Below are 10662 nucleotides of genomic sequence, written 5' to 3'. Positions count from 1 at the left end.
CTCTAAACAAGTCAAGAAAATTTTTTAAATAAAATCAGCCACCTATTCTTCTGATCCCTTCCATCAAAATTACAGTGCTAAATTGTATACCTTTTTGTCAGTGAGCATTACATCTATGGACTACACCTCCATAGGGCCCCAGTAGTTTTGCACTTGTGAGTGCCCACTATGAAACAGGAAGTTGTGAGAGTAGGAGTTCTCCCTATTTAGAAAATATTTTGCTCAGACCTGAACCGCAGCCTACACAAAACGTGTATGTGTCTATCTGCTGTGGCTGATGGGTTTAGCCTTCTGTTTAGACTCTGTTTACATGAGAAACCATATTGATTTTAGGTAATGACAAAGCATTTCCCTTTGACACCCTTTGTGTTGGATTTTTCACTGCTTCTAGGTAAGGATAGTAAAACTAAACCGTTTTTCTCACTTCTTGTACATTTTTTTCCCTTTTCGGTGTTTTTTTCTTTACTCAGTGCTGCTTATTATTTGTTAGCTTCTTCAGCATAATACAAGCTACAATCTTTAGTGTAATCAACCTCAAAGAACACCAGCTGTGCACCTGAGGTTAAGCACGAGGATAAAATACACAAGACGTTTTTAATGCTGTGTATTGAAGACAGCCTCAGGGTTTAAAAGGTCACATGTTTGTTTCCTGTCCCTGTGGTTTGTCATGTAAACAATTCTGCTAATAGTGCACCAAGCTCCAACTTGCCTCACACTGAATATCAGCTGTTTTAATACATGTAAAAAAGTACACTAACCTATTATATTTTAGAACCTAACAACCTTAGGTAAAGTAAGTTAATGAACTGCGTCGTGTTGTGTGAAATGATTGTGTGTTTAGAATCTATATGTTTTTTAAGAAAGCAGGTCATAAATATTTGAACAAGACATTGCGAGTGTTGTATTATTTCTACTTGTGGATGCTTTGAGCACCACAGGACAAGTGCAATTTAATTCCATTATATTCAAGAGACAGCAGATAATACTACAGAGGACAGAGGAAAAATAGATACAATTGTCTGCAGGGAAAAAGTACCAAAAACTTGAATTTAAAGACTAACATGAAAAATTTAAATCCATGACTTAATTAAAGTAAAATTTTGGCTGGGCTACAATATACTTGTTTTTTTGGGGTCTTTTTCAGGATTTACCCAATAATCAACTTAAATCACCAGATATGACTCACATACATACACACCATCTGTATTTATGGAGGTAAAATATAAGGTACAGCAAAGACACATGTTATGTGAAGCTTTACTGTGCACTTAAATATTAGCATGATATATACATGCCTCATAAAACATTACCTTTCTGTTGATTGGGCATTGACTCCCACGACTCCCATATTTTTTTTTTGTTTGTTTTGCTTTAAATAAACAGTTTCTGTTATAGTTGGTCTTTTTAGTGTGATAAGAAAAAAATAATTAAGAGGAAAATAAGTATTTAAAAAACTGCAACAAACTGAAAATGTGCCAGAGATGAAAGGGGGAAAAAAGTTGAGTCAGGCTGTGTTGTGATGTAAAATCCCTCAGAGGGGTGCATTTCAATAACATTTCAACTGTTTCCCCTACTATTTATCTCTGTTCTTCCAATGCAACAGACAGTACATGTGAGCTTGCTTGGCTGCAGCAAACAATTCATTTTATGAGGCGAAATTATATTAAAAGCTGCTTTGCGGATGATGTGATGATGTCTAATTTAGTAGCAGATACCAGTGATGCAGAAAAACGTCTCCATTCATTTTTATGATGTAAACACTGCTCATCACTGTGAGATTTTTCTTCCAGGAGTGTCTCCAAGGAGTGTACCTGCAACAGTGTTAACCTCACTTACTGTACAGAGGCTGTAAAGTATGTAACAGACAAAATAGTTTAAGCTGTTATCTCAGTAACATCAGGCATTTAACTCTGCAGCACCTTTGGCATGTCAAAGGTGCTGCAGAAGAAAAAAACGTTTGAAAATTTTAAATCTCAGCACTCAGAAATTCTGTGATGCTCATGAAGCATTATCATTATCATTATAGGCTGTCTGCTACACTTTAATTAAAAAAATATTAATTGCGTTCAAGAACTTGTAATTTGAACTCAAGCAGATTTGTCTCGCAAAGGCAGAATAACACAGGTCTAGTTTCTCACTGAAAATATCATCGAGAACAATGGTGAATTAGTGTTTGTTCATAAAAGTAAGAAAATTTGACTTTGTAACCAAACTATATGTAACTTTTGGCAAAGTAAGCTCCCAGCTCAGGGTATTTCAGAAGCTTTCACCCATGTCTTCATCATCAAATTCAGGTTTTTAGACTTGTCTTCTCACACGCAATGTTAAGATCTTGTCAGTGAAGTTAAAGGTTTTGAACTCAATACATCTGCTTGTTCATTCATAGCAACCTGGACTGACATTAAGTTTGAAGTTCATATTTGTATAAATTATAATTCAAAGGAATGTCTTACAGAATGTCTGACTGCACTGCAAAGTATTCAGTGTATTATTACAGCATTACTGAACCATTGTTTTGTCATATATAGACATGGAATCACAGTGGTGTGGTATAATGAAGGAAAAATCCAGAGTGTTTCAACGCAGAATGTATGTACTTACATTTAACCAATACTGAAATCTTCTATTGCCCACCTGTGAATGTGTGTACTTTATACACCCACCATCCACCCCACCCATCTCCAGCTCCATTTCATCAAAAAAAGCTAAAAAGAAAAGATAAAATAAAGGGTGCTCTTGAATATAAACTATTAATCGATGTTTGCACCTAAAAATAAATGGCAAAGCATTTATTTTTGAATTAATTTTAATAAGTCAAGTTTGAAAAACAGAGTTCAGAGGAAAGTTCAGGATTATAGCACAGCTATAGATGGCAGTAATTTGACAAGAAATATGTTGATATTTGTAAATGTAACTTTGATACCATATGTGATTTTAAATGTTCAAAATTAGGTGTGATACGATTTCATTATTAAAAGGAAGGAAAATACATAAACACATTTGTCTAGATAATTGTTTTATTGTTCGTTTAAAAGTAAGTTTAAACATATGTTTGAGGCAAACTGTTATGTACAAATAGTTTATTCCCCAACACCTCTGCTTGAAATAGATGCTATAGTGCACCTGTAACAATAATGGAGTCAAACATACTTACACACAGTAACTATAACAGAATCAGCACAGGGAATCTTTTTTTTTTTTTTTTTTTTAGCTTTTAAGCCACCTAAGATGAGTAAAGATGAGTAAGTAAATGGTCAGTGATAATCAATGGTGAAGATTGCGTAGTATGGTTGAAAGTTAAAGAAAAAAGAGTTTAAGATTGGGTCATAGTATTTTGAACAAAGTCAAACTTTAAGTCCCAAATGTCAACATGTGACTATAAATTTCTGATGTATCTCTTTGAAGTCAGAAGTTCCTGACACACACATAAAAAATGAGCGTTTTCACAGCTACAAGAGAATGAATAGGCTCTGAATAAAAGTTTATTGTGTATCATAAAAAGCGTGTTTAGCTGGAGAATAATGGAAGAAGGTAACAGGCTGGTGGTGCTAAAAGCCAGCACACTCCAGGTGAAGCTGGGAACAAAGAGAGGTTCCAAGTCTTCTCAAAAGACACACTCGTATCAGCCTTTTATCGAAACAGATCGCTAAAAAAAAGCAAAAGTTAACATCTGATACATCCTGCATCTCACAAACAGCAATTTTAAGTCCAGCAACGAAGCTCAACATCCGGGAAACGCAACCCGATCTGCAAAAGACGTGGAATGTCTTATTTCTTTTCTTCCGCCCTTCAAACCCGGTAATGATGGAGGAGTAAAAAGCGACATGATTGGTGGATGCAGCCAGCAGAGGAGAAATGTAAACCCCTTCGTTTTGTTGCATCGGGGGGGTTGAAAACTGAACGCTCCCCTCTTGTTTTTTTCATTCCTTCAATGACAGCAGCAGGAGGCAGCCGGTTGGTGCGGTGGGAAGCTTCTCCCGGTACGAGAAGGATTTCCCGGCAAGTCTGCGGTAAGGACAACAACACAACACCACCACCACCACCTAAAAAAAGCAAGAGGCAGTGGGCATGAGGCTCACATCTATGAGAATCCGCAGGCAGGGAGGAAAATACACACAATACACAATGGTGTTGCCTGGGGCTGCCGCGATAGCTCTCAGACAAACCCGGGAGAGAGTGGCTCGTTTTTGCTTGCTTGACAGCTGCAGGGCCAATGGAAATATGCATGGAGCCAGCTGCGCTAGGCTGCAGCCAATGGAAAAATGTGAAACGCTGAGCTGCTACTGGATCAAAGTGGTAAGGTTAGGCTGGCTGCGGCAGCCACACCGCCGCCGCTGATGCTAAACTTCCACCAAATAAAATGCTGTTTGTGTTTTGGCTGCTGCAGTGGCCATTTTAGGTAAGAAGCGCCCTTTGACTTAGGATGCGGCTTGTCTTTGTGAACGTGCGTGCGCGTGCGCGTGGCTGTGTCTAGACTGGCAGTGCAGAACTCCAGCATCCAGACTGAATGAACTCCGCGGAGCTGGTAGCTTTATGTGGATTAAATAGATATTGCGTGGAGTTCCTCTATTCTCCCTCCCTCCTCCTCCCTCTTCCCTTCTCTCCTCCCTCCTCCCTCCTCTCCTCCTCTCTTCCCTTCCCCTCCCCTCCCCTCCTCTCCCCTCCTCATCTCTCTCTCCCTCTCTCTCTCTCCCCTCCCTCCTCTGCCTGCTAATTTTTTATGCATTTTTCTAAACTGTCATGGCGATTTTGTGTCCTTGGAAATAAAAAGCGCCAGTGTTTTTCGGGCTAACCGGGGGGATGTCTCGCCGGTGAGAGCGTGTGTCCGGTGTCCGGAGCAGGTGAGCAGCCCGCTGGGGAGGTTTTTTCGGTGGAGAGATGTCCCCGAGAAGGAGTTTTAGAGGCTCTCCACACGTGTAAGGAGAGGGCTGTTATAATGTATTTACAACAGCGATGCAGTGACATTACAGAGCTAGCGGAGAAAGCTAGCGCGGTAGCTACGGGGGCTAACATGAAATGGGACACAGTGTATCCTTTTCTCTGTCGGTGTGTCCGGTGTGTGTTTTGTGCTTTTCGCCCCAAGTCGGCTTTTTACTCGCCGGGAACTTATTTTTTTTCCTCCTAGCTAGCCCTCCCAACTTGTGGCAATCCAGTGGCTTGCAACATTCATGCTAGCTGTGCGCTAGCCTATGCGTCTGCTAGCATTCATTATAGCCAAAACCTCAAAGAGGTTTGATAAAAGCTAGTTTGTTAGCCTCATAGCCCCTTATGAAACATTTGTACCTATAACAGCCAGGTGTGTATTCGGGGATATAATGAGTCATGCAAGCACACTGAGTCATTAAGTGAAAGTGTTGTCCCTAAATCCCTACATTTTCACCTGGCCAGGTGCACAGACAAAGGGTACTAAAAGATAATCCCTATTACAATGACTTGGAGATTAATAATGTTACAAAGAATGTTTATGTGTAGGATAAGTGGAAACTCTTAAATTGTTTTTACCCAATCTATTCTGACTTTACTCTCCAGTCTGGAAGACCAAGGTTGTGAATGTGGCTTGTGGTGTAGAGTGCTTTGAGTGGTCAGTAAGACTAGAAAAGACTTCTATAAATGCTAGTCCAGCATATGTACAGGATGTTTTCCCTTACCAGTTAGTATGGTGTAAGGCTGGAAGTAGTCCTTCGTATTTGACATAAATAACTGCTCCTATCTGTTGCTAGGAATGCATTTAGTTTAATTCAGTCAGTTTGTGAGAGCTGAAAAGTTGCTTTTTCAATTCTCAGGATTTTCTTTGGTGGTTTGCAGTATGACTCTCTTTGGTCACCAGGAGGCATGGTGACCCAGTATTTGTATGTTGGCCTTATTTTGGTGTGCTACAGCCAAAAGATAAAGGATGCATGTCTTTTGACTGTGGGAGGAAAAAGACATGCAGGCTATTTGAAAACTTTGGCCTGAATGCGCCTGTCTGCCTACTTGTACACCTATCATGGACAAGTAGACAGTCTTTTTAATTTTGACTTGCAGAACTGCCGTGTTTCTTTAACTCCATCATTGAGAAAGCAGAGGGAATAAAAAAAAAAACTTTTGCCCCCTTTTTCTCAGTTGTTGAGACAGCTGACAGTTCAAGCAGTGTACATTTGTGTATGCTGTAGTACACAAAGTTCAACTTAATTACATACATTTATATAAATAGTTAAGAATCTTCTGTGCTATTATTCTCATACTGATGCCGGATGTTCACACCATGGGAATTTTTACAGCTGTTGACATCAGTTGGCACCGAGGTCAGAATAACTGAAAGCTGAATAGTAGTATTGAACATCTTTCCTTCCTGTTAGATCACACCATTACCTTGCGTATGGTTATTTTTAGATTTATTTATTTGTGACCAAAAATTGACAGTGTTTAAACAGATAATGTTCTGCGCCACCGTACTGTGCATATTTTAAAATGCTTTGGGAAAAAAAAAATTATATTAACTTTAAAAAATGTTACTTGAGGCAACAGGCAGACAGTTCTCACAAGGAAAGCTCTAAAAGAGCCACCTGTTGTAGAGAACTGCATGCTCAGTGTTTGAACATATTCTGCAAGAGCTTTTTCTCCATTTAAACCAAATAAAAGTGTGTTCATCTACTTCAGTGATCAGAAAAACCTGAACCATTGTATTATTTAATAATAAATCCAGATAAGTACTCATAATCTGTGACCTTTCCATTCCCTCTCCACTTTATTAGGCACACCTACACAGTTTAATGTAATAATGTGCCACACATTCTGTATTCTGAAGATTTTAATGTTCATTTTTTTTGTTCACATTCAGAATGGTGTCAGTTCAACTATACATCAACTGTTTAGTAGTGGTTTTACATTGGATTGCGTTCCAACTTATTGTTTTTAATCTGTTGGACAAATGACACAAACACAGCTCAGTGTACTGTTTCTGTGACAGTATCAGTTAAAACTTTTGTCTTTATAACATGTAAATAAAAGAGAGATTGCAATGATTTGTAAATTATTTAATATGTGTTTGTGTGAAAATAAACCAAAGGCAGATGATCAAATACTGAAACTGTAAATTCTTATTTTTAATAAATTTGATGCAAATAAGACATTTAATAAAATGTTGGAACAGGGAAAACTATAGGGGGGAGGGGGGGGCATTTAAAAAAAATCTATTTCACATATTATCAGAAAATTCTGAGAAATGTCTGTACACAGGGTCTAATACGGAAAACCAGTATTGAATGCTTGTGATCTACTGGCCCTTGGGCAGCGCAGCATTAAAAACGGAAACTAGCACATGTGCTCAGGAACACCTCCGAGAACCACAGGATTTTTGCTCAGCGTACAAATGCAAGTTTCAACTATAACATGCAGGAAAACGTATACATAAACAAGATCCACGACCCCTGTCGCCATCTTTGGGCTCAGTTGGGATAGACTTAAGTGAAGTAGAAACTGGTCTGCTCTGTAACCAGTTAAAATTGCTAATCCTTTTTTGGAAATCATGGAAACTGAATCCTTTAGTGTAATAAAGAGGGGAGTGACCATCTGGCTTTTTATCAGTGCATAGTTCAAAATCCAGCATCTGTGATTGAAGGGGTATACATTAGTGCACATGGCTTGGGTAACCTCATATCTGTGTGGGCTCCATTAATGCTGTACAGTTCTTGGGAGGAACATATGGTGCCGTCAAGAATATGTATGTGTGTGTGTGTGTGTGTGTGTGTGTGTGTGTGTGTGTGTGTGTGTGTGTGTATATATATATATATATATATATATATATATATATATACACATATATATATATACATATATATATATATATATATATATATATATATATATATATATATATATATATATATATATATATATATATATATATATATGTATATATGTATATATATATATATATATATATATATATATATATATATATATATATATATATATATATATATATATATATATATATATATATATATATATATATATATATATATATATATATATATATATATATATATATATATATATATATATATATATATATATATATATATATATATATATATATATATATATATATATATATATATATATATATATATATATATATATACATATATATATATATATATATATATATATATATATATATATATATATATATATATATATATATATATATATATATATATATATATATATATATATATATATATATATATATATATATATATATATATATATATATATATATATATATATATATATATATATATATATATATATATATATATATATGTATATGTGTGTGTGTATATATATATATATATATATATATATATATATATATATATATATATATATATATATATATATATATAGATAGATAGATAGATAGATAGATAGATAGAGATATATATATGTTCAGGAAATATTATGGTTGTTTAGCTGAGCACATACTTCATTAGCCTGGACCTGTAGTTAAAGAGAAGAAAAAAAAAAAAATAGGCGTGCCACAGCCGAGTGCCAGCAGCCCAGAGGTGTATGTTTTTTGTTTTTTGTCGTTTTTTTCATTTTTGCATTTACTGGCTTGACAAAAACTAAGACTCCAGGCAGAGATTACCGGTATCACAACAATGGTTATCGCTCTTCTCTGTTAAGCCAGGCTTTCTGCTTCAGGATCTGCACAAGTTCACATTAAAAAGGGGCATTTCTCTTGCGCACACAAATGATCCTTATGAGTGTCGCCTACTCCAATCACATGTGATCAGTTCATGATGATAAAATGGTGAATCTAAGAAGTCTAAATCTGTAAACTATAAAGAACACAGTGAACATAACAATAGAATGCAAAACTGTTACAGTTAACAGTACAATTACATTAAGGCTGCTGGAAATCCTTAACCTTGGAATATAACGTTCAGTACGCTCTGTGTTTATTTCTAACATAAAAGCTGTACTTTAGATATCTGAAACTGTAAACTGAATTCATTTAACGTTTAATAATTATTATTATTAATCTGCTGACTATTAGCAGATTAAAGTAAAATTAATTTTATTGATACAATATGCATTCTTACCGTGTGTTCTTTGTTTTGTAGCTCCAATTCTAGCAATGTAAAAGTGGCTTGACAGCAGGTTAGAATCAAATATAAAAATATTTATACATTTTCCATATCACCAAATACATGCACATTCCAAATGACAATATGATAAACAGTTTGAGCTGCTCTAACTTTACAGCTTGGCTTTTTTTTGTGATTTTAGTAAGTTATAGCTTAAGAAGTCTAAGAAGTTTGGAAAGAAAAGCATCTAGACTTCTTTAGACGCTTTTTTCCCAAGCTCCTTAGACTAAGATTACCTGGATGACTGAGAATCTTCACAGACATACAGCTTAAGAACTTCCACATATAAAATGTATTTGCCCCGCAAACAAACTGAATTGCACTTAAAACATGCTAAACATAAAAGAATCAGTAAAAATGTGGTGCATCTAGTCAATTATTAAACCAAAACTCTGGATATAACCTGCTCCGGTTATTTGTTCAGCATAAGTTACCATGGTGATATAGCAAGGTTAAAAGAGTCTTCTTTGTGACACACAAAACTCAGACTTTAAGTTTGTCATTGCTATCCATTAATCTTGCTTCATAGTACGCTCCTCAGATGTGGCTCACAATAAAAACAGTTAGATGTTTATGAAATGAAAAATATGACAATGATGGCACAAACTGTTTATCTGCTGAAATCCTGTATCAATAATGAAATACTCACTTTTAAAACTATTATCAGTTTCCAAAGGGAATATGGTTAACAGAGGTGATGTAACACAGTAGCAAAAAACATTCTCTTCTTCTAACTTTTATGAAGTGTTGCTGACCTCAAATTCAAAATTATGATGCATTTTCAGAAATGTTTCTCAGTTAGAACATTTGATATGTCTTTGAGCTGTTATCTATTAAATATCGGGTTTAAATAATTTATAAGTCATTGTATTATGTTTTTTTATTTGTATTTATTTAAACTTATTTAAACTTTAAATTTATTTATTTTAACAGTACACATTTATTTATTTAAACAGTACTGTTTAACCTGTTTAACTTTTATTTAAACTGTATCAAGTTCTGTGAAATGGTGATTATAAGAGCTTTGGTACTGGAATAAACTTAGAGTTGGTGCAGATACACAGTCATTGGTCACTTCATTAGGCACAAACTCCACCTTGGAACTAATATTGTGGCATTACTGCAGTGAAATTAAAACATGTAGTGTCAGAAAAAATTTTCTTTTGTGTTACTGATCTCACCAACACAACTCTCTATCTAACATATAATTTAATACAATTTATGCAGTTTCTTAATAATTATATTTTGGTAGCAGGTTTTGTTTTCAAGCTCAGCCTGAACAGTAAACAACTAATTATAATTTTTTTTTTAAAGGTGGTTTGACTTATAAAGGAAAAAAACATACAATTTCAAATGCCCTTCTGTCATACTGTATGGATGTCTGTCGATGTTAGTCAAACTCCGTTACAAGCTAACGTCATGCCAGCTAACATTAGAAACTAGGGTCCTAAAACTTTTAAACTGTTTTCCCTCTGATCAACAGTTTGATTACATTCTCACATCACAAGAGTTTATTTGCTAAATG

The 10662-nt window shown here is 35.3% G+C and overlaps 1 protein-coding gene across 2 annotated transcripts in view; it reads left to right on the top strand.

The window, feature by feature from the left end:
* Nucleotides 1-2924: 2924 nt before the first annotated feature.
* Nucleotides 2925-10662, top strand: part of chd6 (chromodomain helicase DNA binding protein 6) — a 93923-nt gene continuing 86185 nt past the window's right edge. Inside the window, exon 1 of one of the 2 annotated variants that reach the window (XM_039611967.1) lies at nt 2925-4010. The gene's annotated coding sequence lies outside the window, so the exon portion shown is untranslated. Of the gene's footprint in view, nt 4011-4730; nt 4842-10662 lie in introns of those variants that run through there. The other variant, XM_039611966.1, reaches the window with a different exon arrangement.

Source organism: Oreochromis aureus, linkage group 5, assembly GCF_013358895.1.
Source record: "Oreochromis aureus strain Israel breed Guangdong linkage group 5, ZZ_aureus, whole genome shotgun sequence".
In the NCBI taxonomy this organism is placed as follows: domain Eukaryota; kingdom Metazoa; phylum Chordata; class Actinopteri; order Cichliformes; family Cichlidae; genus Oreochromis; species Oreochromis aureus.
This window is presented reverse-complemented; position numbering and strand designations above follow the sequence as displayed.